The following is a 14,985-nucleotide window of genomic DNA, read 5'->3' on the forward strand; positions in this document are numbered from 1 at the left end:
TAGACCTGACCCTGGAGAATCCCTCAAACTCTGGCCCTCTGGGCCTGCAGAGGGTCAAAGAATAGAAATTCAGATAAGGAGGGGAAACCTCCACTTGTGTTAATGAAAGAGGTCAGCTCTGGCTTGGAGGTCATCTCATGGGCAAAGAAGAAGAAAAGGTACTCTAGGAACAGGAACCTGTCTCCAAGTTTTCTTTGGTGAAGGGAGACTGAAAAGAATTGATGTCCATTTCTAGTCAAAGGAGTGGAGGCACTTCAGTTCCATCATTCCTTTCCACCTCCACACCCCTTTCCGCATAGACATACATACCAGATAGGTGATTTGATCAACCGTTTACTTGGCACAAAGCTAAAGACTTGAGAACCCTGTCCTGTCCATAGTCTGCTTCCCAGACCTCCTAAGGAAAGGGACAATTGCTAAAATTTTCCTTCTGCGCTGCTCCGCACCTGGGCTGATTGGAGCCCATGAAACTATTAAGAAAACCCCTTCCCATATCGAGATTCTCTTCAAGATTTCGGGGAGAAACTGTACACTCCATAGACTTAAATAGTGGCTTGGTGGCATTCAAACTCTCGTTCCCGACATTCTCATCTTTACATTTATTCCACAGGATATTTTTGAACATGGACTCCGACTCGGGCACTGTGTACTTTTCTAATCTCTTCTTAGCTGGTGAGAGGGAGAAGCAGGCGCTGGGGACAAATCTCAGATCCCAGCCTCACAGTTCCAATCCCCATCGCTCCCGGGCGCCCATCCCGCTGATTATTCTCCCTGCACCCAGCTGATGTGACAGGCTCGTGGTCCAATCCGCTTTCTGGTTCCCAGGCCGCCTTCAAGCACCACCCGAACCAATGGTGACGGCCCCTGGCCGCAGGGGAGGGAGTGCTGGATTTAGAACCTCAGCAGCAAAGATTCCGAAAGGCAGAAGTTGTCTGAGCTCCTTGGTCCCAGGCAGTCGGGCTAGATCCGGTACTCTGCGACTTTAGGTAAGTGCCCAGTCGGCACGGGAGGGCATGAGGGTAAGGGGTGTGCCTGGGCGTTGGCAGGAGTGGGTCCCGGGAGAGCATCTCCCGGAACCTCGGCAGTAATGTGCCTCGCACAAGGGCGGGGGCAGAGGGCAGAGAGGGGGCCTGAAAAAATTCTCAGTCTTAGCCCTTGGGCGCCAAAGTGATCATTACCATCAGGGATGGCTGGGAATGACAGTGTTACCCAAGACCAGCACCCGCCGCAAATGTTTTCTGCTGTACACAATAAAGAAGGTTCTTTCCCAGTAGTTGCTCATGACTTGTTGCCAACCTTCAGCTGGAGTCCCTGACGCCAACACTTGCCCTTCTTCCCTTCCGCGGCGGCGGCCCCGAAGTGGAAACCAAGCGCCTAACTTTCCTCTGTTGTCCTTCTCCAGCTACTGCCACCACCACCCCCAACCCCCGCCCCGCTCGGGATTCATAAAATCCCGGAGCCCGCAGACTGCGACGCCTCCAGCCCCCGCTCGCCCGCCTCGGGTGACCTCGCGGGCTCGCGCCACCCCGGGAATCTAGGGTGTGCCTTGTCCTCGGGAGGGAACGAGGCTCCTGTGGCCCGCCATCTGCCCGCTCCCCGTGCCCTTAGAGCGTCGTGATCGCCCCGCGTCTCCCTATGAGTAAGCACTTTTTTCCTTTCAGTAGCCGAACATCTCCCAAGCCTTAGGGGCTGTACTTTTCTGTTCTCCTCTCCCCCGACTCCTGCCGCCCTGTTGGCTCTCTTCACAGCCCTTGTGGCAATGTCTGTGGCCCCGAGCGCGGTCGGGACAGAGGCAGCGGGAGACCTCTCCCGGCCCTCTGGTAGGCAGAACCCTATAGGTGGTGGGAAGGAGGTACTATCCCCTTCCCCCCACCAGCTGCACTTGCCGGTATTTACTTATCTCCACTTTTGCGCTCTAATGAGAGGCTGGGGGATGCCCACTACCCCCGCCCAGGCTTCTAGCCAGTCCCAAAGCTGCAGCCGCCCCTGCTGCTACTGCTCTAGTGTGCCGGCTGCTCCCATGGCCTCGCTCCAGGGCAGGAGATGATCCCAGCCTGGAAGGTGGAGTGGGGTTAATGCCTTACACGTGCTTCAGGCTACCCACCTGATGTGTATTACATCCGTAGTGCTGCAGAAGGTTGAGCTTAGAACTAACTGGGTTGGGGAGCCTCGCCATTTAGGATCAGATAGATGGGATGCTTGGGGTGTCTGGCCTGCTAGAGGGATTGGGGTGGGAAAGAGAGCTGGCTGGCTACACAGTAGGCAGAAAACATAGGTGAAGTTAAAACCTACTGAGAGGTAAGCAGTACTCCACTTAAATGGATGTCACAATGTAATTGGAAGCCTAAGTTTGGTCCTGGAGATGTAATTTAAAGTGAATTCCAACGAAGTGGCCAGAGTCCCACACATGCCAGTGGGTATCACATGCCTCAAGTCTCTGAAGCCCCTAGGGTAGTGGTCACATGACTTCTTTTGACTTTAAGATTGGAATGTAATGGCTGAAGCCCCTGTTTCAAAAAGACAGCCTCAAAAAATGGGAGGGGAGTGTGAACTGGCCTCTACCTATGGGGATTCTACTTGGATTTGGATGCAGGGAACAGACAGGGAATTTAGTGGTCAAAACTATCCAAAATAAAAAACAGTTGCTTTTAAAAATAAGGGTTGGAGATATATTTGTTCTTGGGTATATATCTCCCCTATGGGCCTTCAATCTAGTGATGGCTTTTCCAAATTTTAAAAATATCTTGCTAATTATTTTCTAGGAAAATTGTTTTTTTATTCATACCCCATTTCATCTCTGAACAATAGACTTGAAGCTATATCCCATAAGATTGTGGTAAAAAATAAATAAATAAAGCTTTGTCCATATTCCTGGGTCTAGCCTATATTGTAATTGTAGTGTTCTGTATATTAGGCATCTGTTTGAAGGTGGTAGATCATTTCCACTAAAATGAACCATCAGTTGGTTGCCAGAGGGGAGGAGCTTGGGGGACTGGGTGGAAAAGGTGAAGGGATTGAGAAATACAGATTGGTAATTACAAAATAGTCACAAGGATGTAAAGTACAGCATAGGGAATATAGTCAGTAATATTGTAATAACTATGTATGGTGTCAGGTGGGTGCTGGAAATGCAGAGGGGAACACTTTGTAAAGTATATGATTGTCTAACCACTATGCTGTACACATGAAACTAATACAAAATACTATTGAATGCAAACTATAACTGAAAAAAATTATAAAAGAACAATAAAATTAACTATCAGTTATTTGTGGTTTGGAATTAATTGGATCAGAAATCGGTCACAAAAACAGCGGACACAAAATTTGACAAATCAACTTGGTTGGGCTTTTGCCTGTCAAAGTTTGGTAAAATAATGAGAAGACAATGAAACAACTCCCATCTTGACCAATACCCACCCTTGTGGCCCAAGTTATGGTTGCTGTAAGGAAAAACATGGCAGTTTTGGTGTTCAGATTATATATTACAGAGTATAGAAATGGTCAGAGGAATCTCTGAGGTTATGAGTTTAAAAGCTTTACTTTCACAAAAATGGATGCAGCCTTGAAAACAACTAGGGCAGCTAAAAATGAAACTGGGAACATTAAGAGATTTTGGCTTTGTATGTGTTAGCCAAAAACCCTTTGTCTCCAGCAGCAACCTCTGATTGACTCCAGAACTCCATTTTCCTGCTGTGCATGGGTTTCTGAGCCTAAATACTATAACTAAAGCACATAGTTCTGATCCCAAGGGCTAGCCTTGGGGCACATATTAGCTGGAAATGGATTTAAACTGCACCTGAGTTATTGGAGTTAACTACACTTACAGAAACCGCCCCCCTTAGTGGAAGTGAGGTGATATCATTTTAGATTAAACTTTAAAAAAAAATTTTATTGATTGATTTGAGAGAGACAGGGTAAGGGAGAAAGAGAGAGATTGACTTGTTGTTCCACTATTTATGCATTCATTGGTTGTTTCTTGTATGTGCCCTGATGGGATCAAACCTGCAACCTTGGCGTATAGGATTGACACTCTAACCAACTGAGCTACAAGGCCAGGGCTCTAGATTGAAATTCTAATAAATATTTAATCTCAAAAAGAAGGAGAGTACAACTATCCAACTAGGTTAAAATGGTAGAAAGATAAGCTACTTAAAATATTATTAATTCATGTCAAAACAAGATCATCACTAGACTAGGTCTACAGCATTTCATTGTCTTGGGATGTCTACTCATTTAAAACCACTGACTACATTGCTGACTTCATTTTTTAGTGGTATGATCTAATGAACCTCAATTTATGATTAAAATTAGGGGGTTATAAGTCTAATTTTGAATTTCTACTGTGAGATCTATCAAGTTATCAACCTCTTTTTTACTTGAGGTGGGGGGCCACACAAATTATCCTGTGCCCGTGACTTAATACAAGCAACATGGAAGCCCAGGGTCTCTAGTCTGATGCCATCACTGAGATTCAGTTGCTAAAATTTTGTATTATGGCCTTTGGGATAGAAGGATTAATTATAACTACTGAATATTATTTGTTTGAGATTAAGTCTGTTCTACGAATGGTTACATGCACATTAGATTTGACCATGACTATTTTTTTTAATCCTCACCCGAGGATAATTTTACATTTATCTTCAGACAGAGTGGGAGGGAGAGAGAGAGAGAAACATCAATGTGAGAGAGACACATCGATTGGTTGCCACCCGCAGGACCCCAACCGGGGCTGGGGACTAACCATACCTGCCCCTGGCCAGAATCAAACCCAGGACTCTTTGTTCTGCAGGCTGACACTCTAACCGCTGAGCCAAACCTGCCCGGGCTGACCATGACTATTTATACTGGCAGAATGTCAGTATTCAGAGCTCTATCAGAAACCAAATAAAATTTTGCTCCTAGGCCAACAGCATGACTTTCACTGAAAAGAAGGATGTAGTTTGGCCATGGTGCTGGAGAATTAAAGTGATTGTTTTTGGTGAAACTGACAGGGAAAAGGAAGAAAATCCACTTGCCATTCAGTATTCCATATTCTGTGGTAGGCATTATTTTTACGTGCCTTTCCACGGAATTTACTGACATAATATTTTAGCACATATGATAAATTCATGAATTTGCTGTTGTGTTTGATGTAACATAACCTAGGTGGAATTTGTATGCTAAACTTTGTTTTTGCTCTTTAGTACAGATTCCAAAAGTAGCTGGTATAAAGTTGCAAATGAACATCTATCTATACATAACAACTTGGGTATCTGTTTTTAGAAGTATTTTGTAGTTGCTCATATAGTAATTTTTCTTTTGGTGAAAAGTAATCCAGAGGGTGGAAAATTTGATCTGTGAAAATAATAAAACTCAGTTTATAGAAGAAAACAGATCATGTTCTGAGTCTGTATAAATTATTCTTAAGAGTGACATAACATGTAATGTATGTTCAATATGTTGAAAGTTTAAAAAGCTTTTTGGATAAATCAAAAAGCTGTTGGAAGCTCCTTTAGATACTAGTGGTCACAACTAGCTGTTTTTAGTTATGAGAGAGCTTTGTGGTTAGGTTATGGCTTAGAAATACAAAAAACTGTCTAATCATGAACTGTCAGCCTTAGGAAAATATCTGATAATACCTGGGCCAACTTGTAAGTAGTTATAGAGGTGAGGCAATTTCAAAACATTCAATATGTTTAATAATGAATTTGCCTTATTTGTAGCACTTGAAAGACAAGTGTTAGTGAGTATAAACTGCTTTAGGAATGAACAAGCATTGCTGGTTAAGTGAAAATTAAAATACTAAGGAGGAAGCATGTTGGAATTGGCTTCAGAAGAACTGGATTGTAGACATGGCTCTGCCAGTGACTCATAGTTTGACCTTGAGAAAGCCACTTAAAATTATTATATTGATAACTAACATTGAATACACACATGTGCCAGACACCATGATTTTTTTCCTTTCTAAAATGAGGGCATGGCTCAAGGTTTTTGGTTTCCTGGGATTTTTTTTTCAAATAGTTATAGTCTGTCCTATTTTATTTATATTTATCAGTTGACTTTTCAACTTTTATTGTGCCTGTATTAAAATAGGCTAAATGCCTTGTTGACAAATTGATGATTACCACTGGCTTATTCTAGGACTAATGTTAGTTCTTTAAGATATAGAGGTATCGTTTATATCATTCCTTAACAAGGATTTTTGGCATATTAAACCTACTGATTTTATATTATGAAAAACCTTAACTTTTCTTACCAGTCTAGAAATGTGTTTGATAGTAAGGAGGTAGTGTTGTTAATTGAAAAGGCATCGAGTGTGGAATCCAAGACCTTTTAGTCTAGTCCTCTACAGTTTGAACAGATAGCCCGTCTTAAGTAAATCATGGAAGTTCTCTGTTCATATCTGGATTTTACTTTATTTGTTAGCCATCTGTTTCCAATCTATGTATTTCACAGACATGCTGAAAGGATAAGTGAGCTATGTAAGCCTTGGCTCTTCAGGAGACAGGTGCTACATAAATTCAAAGTACTGTAGTAGTATATCGTACAAACACTAGAACTTTAACAAGAGTTTATAGAAATGGTACTGTTCTCATCACTTAAGTCTTGCCACATTTTTACTTGTGTGTAAATGTTCTACAGCCATCCAATTTCATGAGCAAAGGAGAAATAAAGCCAGACATAATACAATTAAAAATAAGAGAAATGGTCAATAACAAGAGAATTAAAACCTATACATAATACTTTCTTATATTTTTTAATCCCCTCAATTGTGCCAAGTAGGCTGTGAAAGCCATTAATGTGGTGGGTTGTTGTTTGTTTTTGTTTTTTACCCTTCTCAAGTAACTACTGAGCAGTGTTTTGATGTTCATTATTAATCATTACAGAATCTTAGCTTATACTTCATTCTTAGTTTTGTAATTGCTTGTAATAGGAGGTTTTGTGTAAAATTGCTCACGAAAAATCAAGTATTTCTCCTTATAATTGAGAAGACAACATGCAGGTATGCAAAAAAGCATAATGAATATAATCTGTATATTTAAATGGCATTCCATCATTAACACAGGAAAGGTGAGAAGTTAATATAAATCTTCATTTGAAAAAAATCAAACGTGTTGGACTAGATGGGTCGTTTTCACCCCCTACCCTCAAATCTATTAACTTGGAATTAATCTTCAGTGTTTATTATCATCTTGCCAATTATATGATGGTTTTTTAACTGTTGTTCTTTTGAGTTATCATGCACTTTTTTCTTTAGTTAAAATAATGTTTGATGACATTTGTTAAAATATCATTTCTAAAGTAATAGTGGTTATGTAAAATGAAATAAGCAGAAAGCTCTGGGTTAAAGATCTTTTAAAATAACCTGCTATTGCCCTGGCTGGTGTGGCTCAATTAGTTGAGCATCATGCCATGCAACAAAAGGTAGCCTGTTGGATCCAAGTCAGGGCACAGGCCCAGGTTTCGAGCTTGATCCCCCAGTAGGGGGCATGCAGGAGGCAACTGATCAATGTTTCGTTCTCTAAAATCAATTTTAAAAAACATATTTAAAAAAATAACCTGATGCCCTGGCCGGTTAGCTTAATGGTTAGAGCATCAGCCCATGGACCAATGAGCCATGGGTTCGATTCTGGTCAAGGGCACGTATCTTGGTTGCAATTCGTCCCCAACCCTGGTTGGGGTCGTGTGGGAAGCAACCACTCAATGTGTCCCTTTCACATCAATGTTTCTCTCTCTCTCTCTCCCCCAACTCTATCTGAACAGAAATGGGAAAATGTCCTTGGGTGAAGATAAAAAATAAATAAATAACCTGGTATCATAGGACTAGTTCTGAAGAGTAGCTTCTTTTTGCTATCAGAAATCATTTTTTTTAAGTCTGAGCTCTTATTTCTACCATCTCTGGTTTAAAATAATAATAGCAAATTATTTTTTGTTATCTTGTAAACCATTCATTGAAAATGTAACTCTGATTCTCTTAAACTGTTATATACTTATATATAAAGTTTTTACTATCTATAAAATAAAATTTATGGGGATAGTATCATAGCTTTGAATATTGATATTATTGCATTCTACTTTATATGTGCTGATTACATAGTATGCATTCAGTTTGACATTTTGCTATTGACACTGAATGAATCACTGTCTTTCATAGATGAGTATACTTTTTAAAGCTTATTTCCTTGTATTTCTTTTTTTAATATGTTTTTGGTTTGTTTTTTTTTTAGAGAGAGAGAGAGACATCTATGTGAGAGAGAAACATCAAGAGACATCCATCGGCTGCCTCCTGCACTCCCCCTACTGGAGATGGCAGAAGTTTATAAATTAAATTAATAGCTTTCCAAGATGATATATAGCCTTTAGAAATGGGTGAGTCCAAAATATATTAATCTTTAATTTATTATGCCCATTATTTCTTCCAATGGAAGTTTTCAAAGGGAAAAAACAGAAAATGATAAAGGACATTGACACATTCAACAAATATTTTGAGTAGCTTTTGGGTCTCCAGTTTAAAGCTACAATGAAATCATTTTTGCAAGTGTTTATGAAAAATTAAATTTTATTTTTTGTCTTGTGATGATTAAAAAACAAATATAGCCAAAGTATTAAGTGTAGATAACAAAAAAGTAATATTGATAGATTTATATGTTTAAAAATATAAGCCAACCCATGTACTTGGTGTCTTACCCTAGATCCAAATGTTCCAGCATTATTTGGACTTTAAAATAAGGCAAACTAAAGCTCTGGCCAGAGTTTCTCAGTGGTTGGAGCGACGTCCTGTGCACTGAAGGCTCGTGGGTTCAATTTCCAGTCAGGGTACATGCCTGGGATGTGGATTCAATCCTGGGTCAGGGCATGTGTATGAGGCAACCAATGAATATTTATCTCTTACATCCATGTTTCTCACCCTCTCTTTTTCTCTCTCTAGAATCAATGAAAAACATATCCTGGATGGGGAGAATTAAAAAACAAACTGTTCAGCCAGTGTGGCTCACTGGTTGAGCATTGACCCATGCACCAATAGGTCGCTGGTTCAATTTCCGGTCAGGGCACATGCCCAGGTTGTGGGCCCGTTCCCCAGTGGGGGCATGCAGGAGGCAGCCAATCGATGTTCTCTCTCTCATTGATGTTTCTCTCTTTCTCTCTCTCTCTCTCTCTTTCTCTCTTTCTCTCTCTCTCTCACTTCCTCTCTGTTAAATCAATAAAGGAAAAAAAAAACTAGAATATATTCATAGGGGCCAGCAGAAAGGAGAAAACTTCCCTAACCACAGGAATTTTCTGTAAAGCCGAGGAGAAGGTTGATAGGTCAAGTCAAATACCTTGAAATATATATTATGTAAAAGAAGGCTTATAAGCCATTTACAAATAAAGGAAAACTTAAAAATGTTCCTGAAGTTCTCAGGTATATATTGAGATAGTACAAACTTCAAATGGAGTAATAGTTAGCCAAGGATAGTAACACAGACAATACCTGTTTGTGGAATGGTTTCATCATTCATTCAACTAAATAAAAGTTGAATGAAGACAGGTAGGTGCTAGAGCTACAAGGATCTATAAGATACTCCTGCAGTTTAGTATAAGAGAAAAACACAAAAGTAATGGTTGATTTCATGAAACCTAAAAATATCCTCATATGTAAAAAATAAACTTAAATATGGCCCCTTTTCTAAACATGAAATAATTTCTAAATTCAAACATTGTGCCAACAAAGACATTCATTTAACCTACTATAACCAAATCTAAACTAAGAACAAATCAAATTTAAACATTGTTATTTCTTTGCAATAATTATTGCATCCTAAAAAAGTATCCACAATGAGTTAATTTTACTTAAATAGAACATTGCTCAGCCTATAAATGAAGGTCAGCAGACACCAGTGTCTTGGAATAAAATAGCCGTTTGGCAAGAAAATGAGCCACACCCCATTTAGTTTTTACAAAAATAAAATTCTTTCCAGCTTTACTAAATTGTAGATGTTGTGCTCAGCATGTACTTCTGCAGTAGTTGGTTCTGCAGCTGTGGAAATATTATCTGTAGTACAGTAATCTGTCGTTTTATCTGAATTAAGGATAATAGTAAATAACTACAAGTATAGCTTATACCTTAATTTCCTGCCTTGAACTTCCTGAATGTCACAGAATTTAAAATGAGCAGGAAAACCCAGGATTCCAAATCTGATCATTGCTTCTTTTCAGTGGGAGAGAATCGAATGAATGTACTATGCTTGGATGTATTATGTCTGCTGTTCTATATGGTTGTCTTCAAAGACAATAGGACTATATCTCTGCCATGTACCATAGAGAGAACTATACTTCTAGGGAGGAAGGAAAATAAACCTTGAGGGGAGGCCCCATTCTCCTATTTCTTTCACAGTGCACCTGACACACAGCAGGTCTCCCTATAAACATTTGAAAGAGTGAAAAATAAATGACCATAAATAGTTTATGTTGAATAGTAAGTTTCATTATTTTCTATGGATGAATAATATTCCACTATATAAAGATTAGAGTGTGAAATCCTAATCAGCAAATGAGTTACCTTGAATACAATACATAATGATGCAAACCTATAAGACTAAGCAAGTGACTTACTTGGTTTTCTTTCTCTTTTAGTTGTTTTAAAAGAATGTTCATAAGTAAATGTTATGCATTGCACTTTCATTGTAAGAACTACTCGACTTTAGAGGTAAAGAAGAAATATTTTTTCACTTACAAATTTTTTAATTTTTTTGCCCAACCAGTGTGGCTCAGAGGATTGAACATCATCCCATGCACCAAGAGGTCACTAGTTCGATTCCTGATCAGGGCACATGCCTGGGTGTTGGTCCCAATCCCTGGTAGGGGGTGTACAGGAGGCAGCAAATCAATGTTTCTCTCTCATCAATATTTCTATCTCTTCTTTTCCCTTTCTATATAAAAATCAATTTAAAAATATTTTTTAAAATATTTTTGTTTATTTTTAACTTTTTATTCTCAGTACAGTTGACATTCAATATTGTATTAGTTTTAGGTGTACAACATACAGAGTGATTCCATATATCTTGCACCTACCTGACACCATGTATAGTTGGTACAATATTATTGACTATATTGCCTAAACGGTATTTTACATCTCCATAACTAATTTGTACTTCTTAATCCCTTTACCTTTTTCACCCAGTCACCCAAACCCCCTCCCATCTAGCAACCATAAGTTTGTTCTCTGCATCTATGAGTTTGCTTCTGTCTTGCTTGTTCGTCTATTTTGTTTTTGAGATTCTATATATAAGTGAAATCATATGGTATTGGTCTTTCTTTGTCTGGCTAATTTCACTTAGCATAATACCTACTAGGTCCATCCATGCTGTCACAAATGGAAAGATTACATTCTTTTTTATGATCAAGTAATAGTTCATTGTATATATGTACCACTTTATCCATTATTCTTTATATTGGAGCATTTAATATATTTACATTTAAAGTAAGTATTGATAAGTATGTAGTTATTGCCATTTTATTAATTGTTTTCTGATTGTTTTTGTAGTTATTCTCTGTTCTTTTCTTATTCTCTTGCTCTCTTCTCTTGTATGTTGTTGACTTTCTATGGTGTTGTGTTTCAATTCCTTTCTCTTTATTTCTTGTATATCTCTTGTATATTTTTAGTTTGTGGTTACTATGTGCTTCATATATACCAAGCTGTGTTTATAGCAGTCTATTTTAAGTTAATGGTTGCTTAAGTTCAAACACATTCTATAATCACCACTGTTTTTATTCTCCCCCTCCTTATATTTTGTCATTATTTTTACTTCTTTGTGTGTGCATGTGTTTGTGTGTATCCCTTAATTTCCTGTTGTAATTACACATGATCTTCCTACTTTTTCCTTTTAACCTTGTACTAGCTTTATTGTTGGTTGATCCACTGCTTTTTTTTCTTTTCTTTATTGATTCTAGAGAGAGAGGGGGAGAGAAAAGGAGAGAGAGATAGAAACATTGATGAGAGAGAACATTGATTGGCCGCCTCCTGCATGCCCCCCACTGGGAATTTGGCCCACAACCTGGACACGTGCCCTGACCAAGATTAGAACTGGCGACCTCTTGGTGTATGGGTTGATGCTCAACCACTGAGCCACACTGGCCAGGCTGATCCACTGCTTTTATTATGTATTTGCCTTAGTCAGTGAAAATATTTTTTTTGGTGATACTTCCTTGTTCATCTTTTTTTTCTTCTTAAAGAAGTCCCTTTAACATTTCTTGTAATACTGGTTTAGTGGTATTAAACTACTTCAACACTTTCTTATTGGGGAAGCTCTTTATCTCTCCTTTGATTCTAAATGATAGCCTTGCTGTGTAGAGTAGTCTTGGTTGTAGGTCCTTGCTTTCCATCACTTTGAGTATTTCATGCCAATTCCTTCTGGTATAGAAAGTTTCTATTGAGAAATCAACTGACAGTCTTATGGGAGCTCCCTTGTAGATGACAAACTGAAACAGTCACCTCTCACAGACACCAGAGAGGTGTTATCGGACAGCCCCCTGAGTTGGAGGGAGAGGAATGTCCCCAACCTCGATTCTTGTCTTCTTGTATAAACGACTGAATGAGAAAACTCCAGATGATTGTGTTGTGAAAAAAACAATTCATTAAAGCAAGCAAATGTTATTAAAGAAGCAAACAAATCTATACATCTGACTTATGAAGCTCAGATGGGCTCTCAGCTAATCTGAAGTGTGAGTTTGGGTGAGGGTTCAATGCATTATATACCCTCCTGTCTATATGGTTCAAATTTCATTTACCCATTGGGGTTGTTTACACTTTTTGGCTGTCACGAATAATGGGAGATGTTAATATTAAATGTATAACCATTGCCATGGCCGGTTTGTTCAGTGGTTAGAGTGTCAGCCCACAGACCAAAGAGTCGCTGGTTTGATTTCTGTCAAAGGCACATACCTCAACTGCAGTTCGTCCCTGGCCCTGGTCGGGGTCATGTGGGAGGCAACCAGTCGATGTGTCTCTCTCACATTAATGTTTCTCTCTCTCTCTCCCACTCTATCTGAAGATGAATGAAAGAATATCCTCCAGTGAGGATAAACATAAATAAATAAATGTATAACCACAGGTCAGCTAATGAGTTAGAGGTGGTACTGACAAGATAATGGTTTATCACTATTCTGCTATTAATGTAAATCCTTGTTTTGATTGACTCTGAGCAATATTGATTTCTACATTTAAGTATAGTTGTTTTTTCTTGTTTCCTGATGCTGACTAGATTATCTTCAACTTGTTCTAAGTACCTTTGTCCCTAGTGGTATATTTACTTGAATAATGGAAAGCCTGTAAAAGTTTTAGAGTCACCTTTTGTAAAACTTATTGTTTAGTAGATGTTTACAAACTTCTTTGTTTAGACACATTTACTGAACACCTACTCTAAGAAGCAAAGGAAAGCAGGGAACAGAGCTCTAATTGATTTTTTTCTTTTTCTTTTTTTTATTGATTTTTAGAGAGAGAGGAAGAGAGGGAGATAGAAACATCCATGAGCGAGAACATCGACTGGCCACTTCCTACATGTCCCCCACTGGGGATTGGGCCCACAACCTGGGCATGTGCCCTGACCAGGAATTGAACCAGTGACTTCTTGATACATGGGTCAATGCCCAACCACTGAGCCACACCAGCTGGGCTCTAATTGATTTTTATTTCTCTCAGCACAGTTTTCAAAGACAGTGGTAGAGGACGGGGATTCCTGATGCCTGATCCATCACTCTTCTCAGCATGAATTTAAACACCACATCCAGTGTTCAACTTTGTTTAATAGGAATGCCTCTTCTTCCCTGAATCAATTAATACTGACTGGTGTTCTCTTTCAGATGTTAACAAAATGTCAGATGCCATATTATTAAAGTTGACATGAACTCTCTGAAATTCACTTCACTTGTAACTTCAGCTTCCAGCTTTTCCATAGCTAATGGAAATGCATTGGCAAATAGCTTTGCAGTGGTAAATTATTTTTCTAGGTCATATCTTTAATTCAAAGTACTCTTTATGCTAACAAAACTACAGTCCTAATTATTGATCTTAAAGTTTCCTATATTGTAATGCATCCAAAAGATTTTGAAAACTAATTCCAATACAGTATATTCTATATACATGATAGGATTCATCACTTTTGATTTCTTCTAAACTGGAGTTTATCACTTCTGTAGAGCTAGTATTTGTATTATCACCAAGAAAAAATTTTCCATTTCATTCATTTATTAATGGAGAAAATTAAAACAGGGTTAAAGGAATAGGGAGTGGGAAGGAGGGCATTGTCATTTCAAACCATGTGGTCACAGAAGATTTCACTGGGGGAATTATTTGAGGCAAGACATGGAGATCAAGGAGTGAGCCATGTGAATAACTAGAGAGAAGTATCACTTAAACGAGTAAAATATATTTCTAATAACAAATACCTAAGTTGTCATGCATTAATGGATTCTAGCCCTGAAATTCTACTTTATATCAGTTTTTGTCTTAGTATTGAACAGAAAGAAAAATGTTTTACCCAGATCAAATACTCTGGTGGAGTCATGTCAATAATGGAATAAAAATAAAGTAAAAAAATAATGTTTTGGAAAGATTAATGGGAATAATGTTTAAAACCATATGGAGTTAATGTAAGTGGATTTTCTTCCCTTTTACCTATCAGTTTAATTGTAGTATATTCTGTATTCCAAATTACATTTTTTAGTTAACTTTTTACTTTGTGATAATCATAGACACATTGTGATTATCAGAAATGACACAGAGATCTTGTGTACCTTTTACCCAGTTTCCCCTAGTGGTAACCTTTTGCAAACTTACAATATGATATCAAAATCAAGATTCTGACATGGATACAGTCAAGATACAGAAGAGTTCCATCACCACTGGAGTCCCTTTTGTTACCCTTTTATAACAACAAACACCTGTCTCCTTCTCCTGAAAACCACTGGTCTGTTCACCATTGTATAATTTTTTCACTTGAAAAAATATTATATAAATGGAATCCCAGT

General features: G+C 38.6%; 1 protein-coding gene across 2 annotated transcripts in view; it reads left to right on the plus strand.

Moving 5' to 3' along the window:
- Positions 1 to 900: 900 nt before the first annotated feature.
- Positions 901 to 14,985, plus strand: part of PLS3 (plastin 3) — an 85,899-nt gene continuing 71,814 nt past the window's right edge. The window contains exon 1 of one of the 2 annotated variants that reach the window (XM_036271463.1): positions 901 to 986. The gene's annotated coding sequence lies outside the window, so the exon portion shown is untranslated. The remainder of the gene's footprint in view (positions 987 to 14,985) is intronic. The other variant, XM_036271461.1, reaches the window with a different exon arrangement.

Source organism: Molossus molossus, unplaced genomic scaffold (assembly GCF_014108415.1).
Source record: "Molossus molossus isolate mMolMol1 unplaced genomic scaffold, mMolMol1.p scaffold_m16_p_2, whole genome shotgun sequence".
NCBI lineage: Eukaryota > Metazoa > Chordata > Mammalia > Chiroptera > Molossidae > Molossus > Molossus molossus.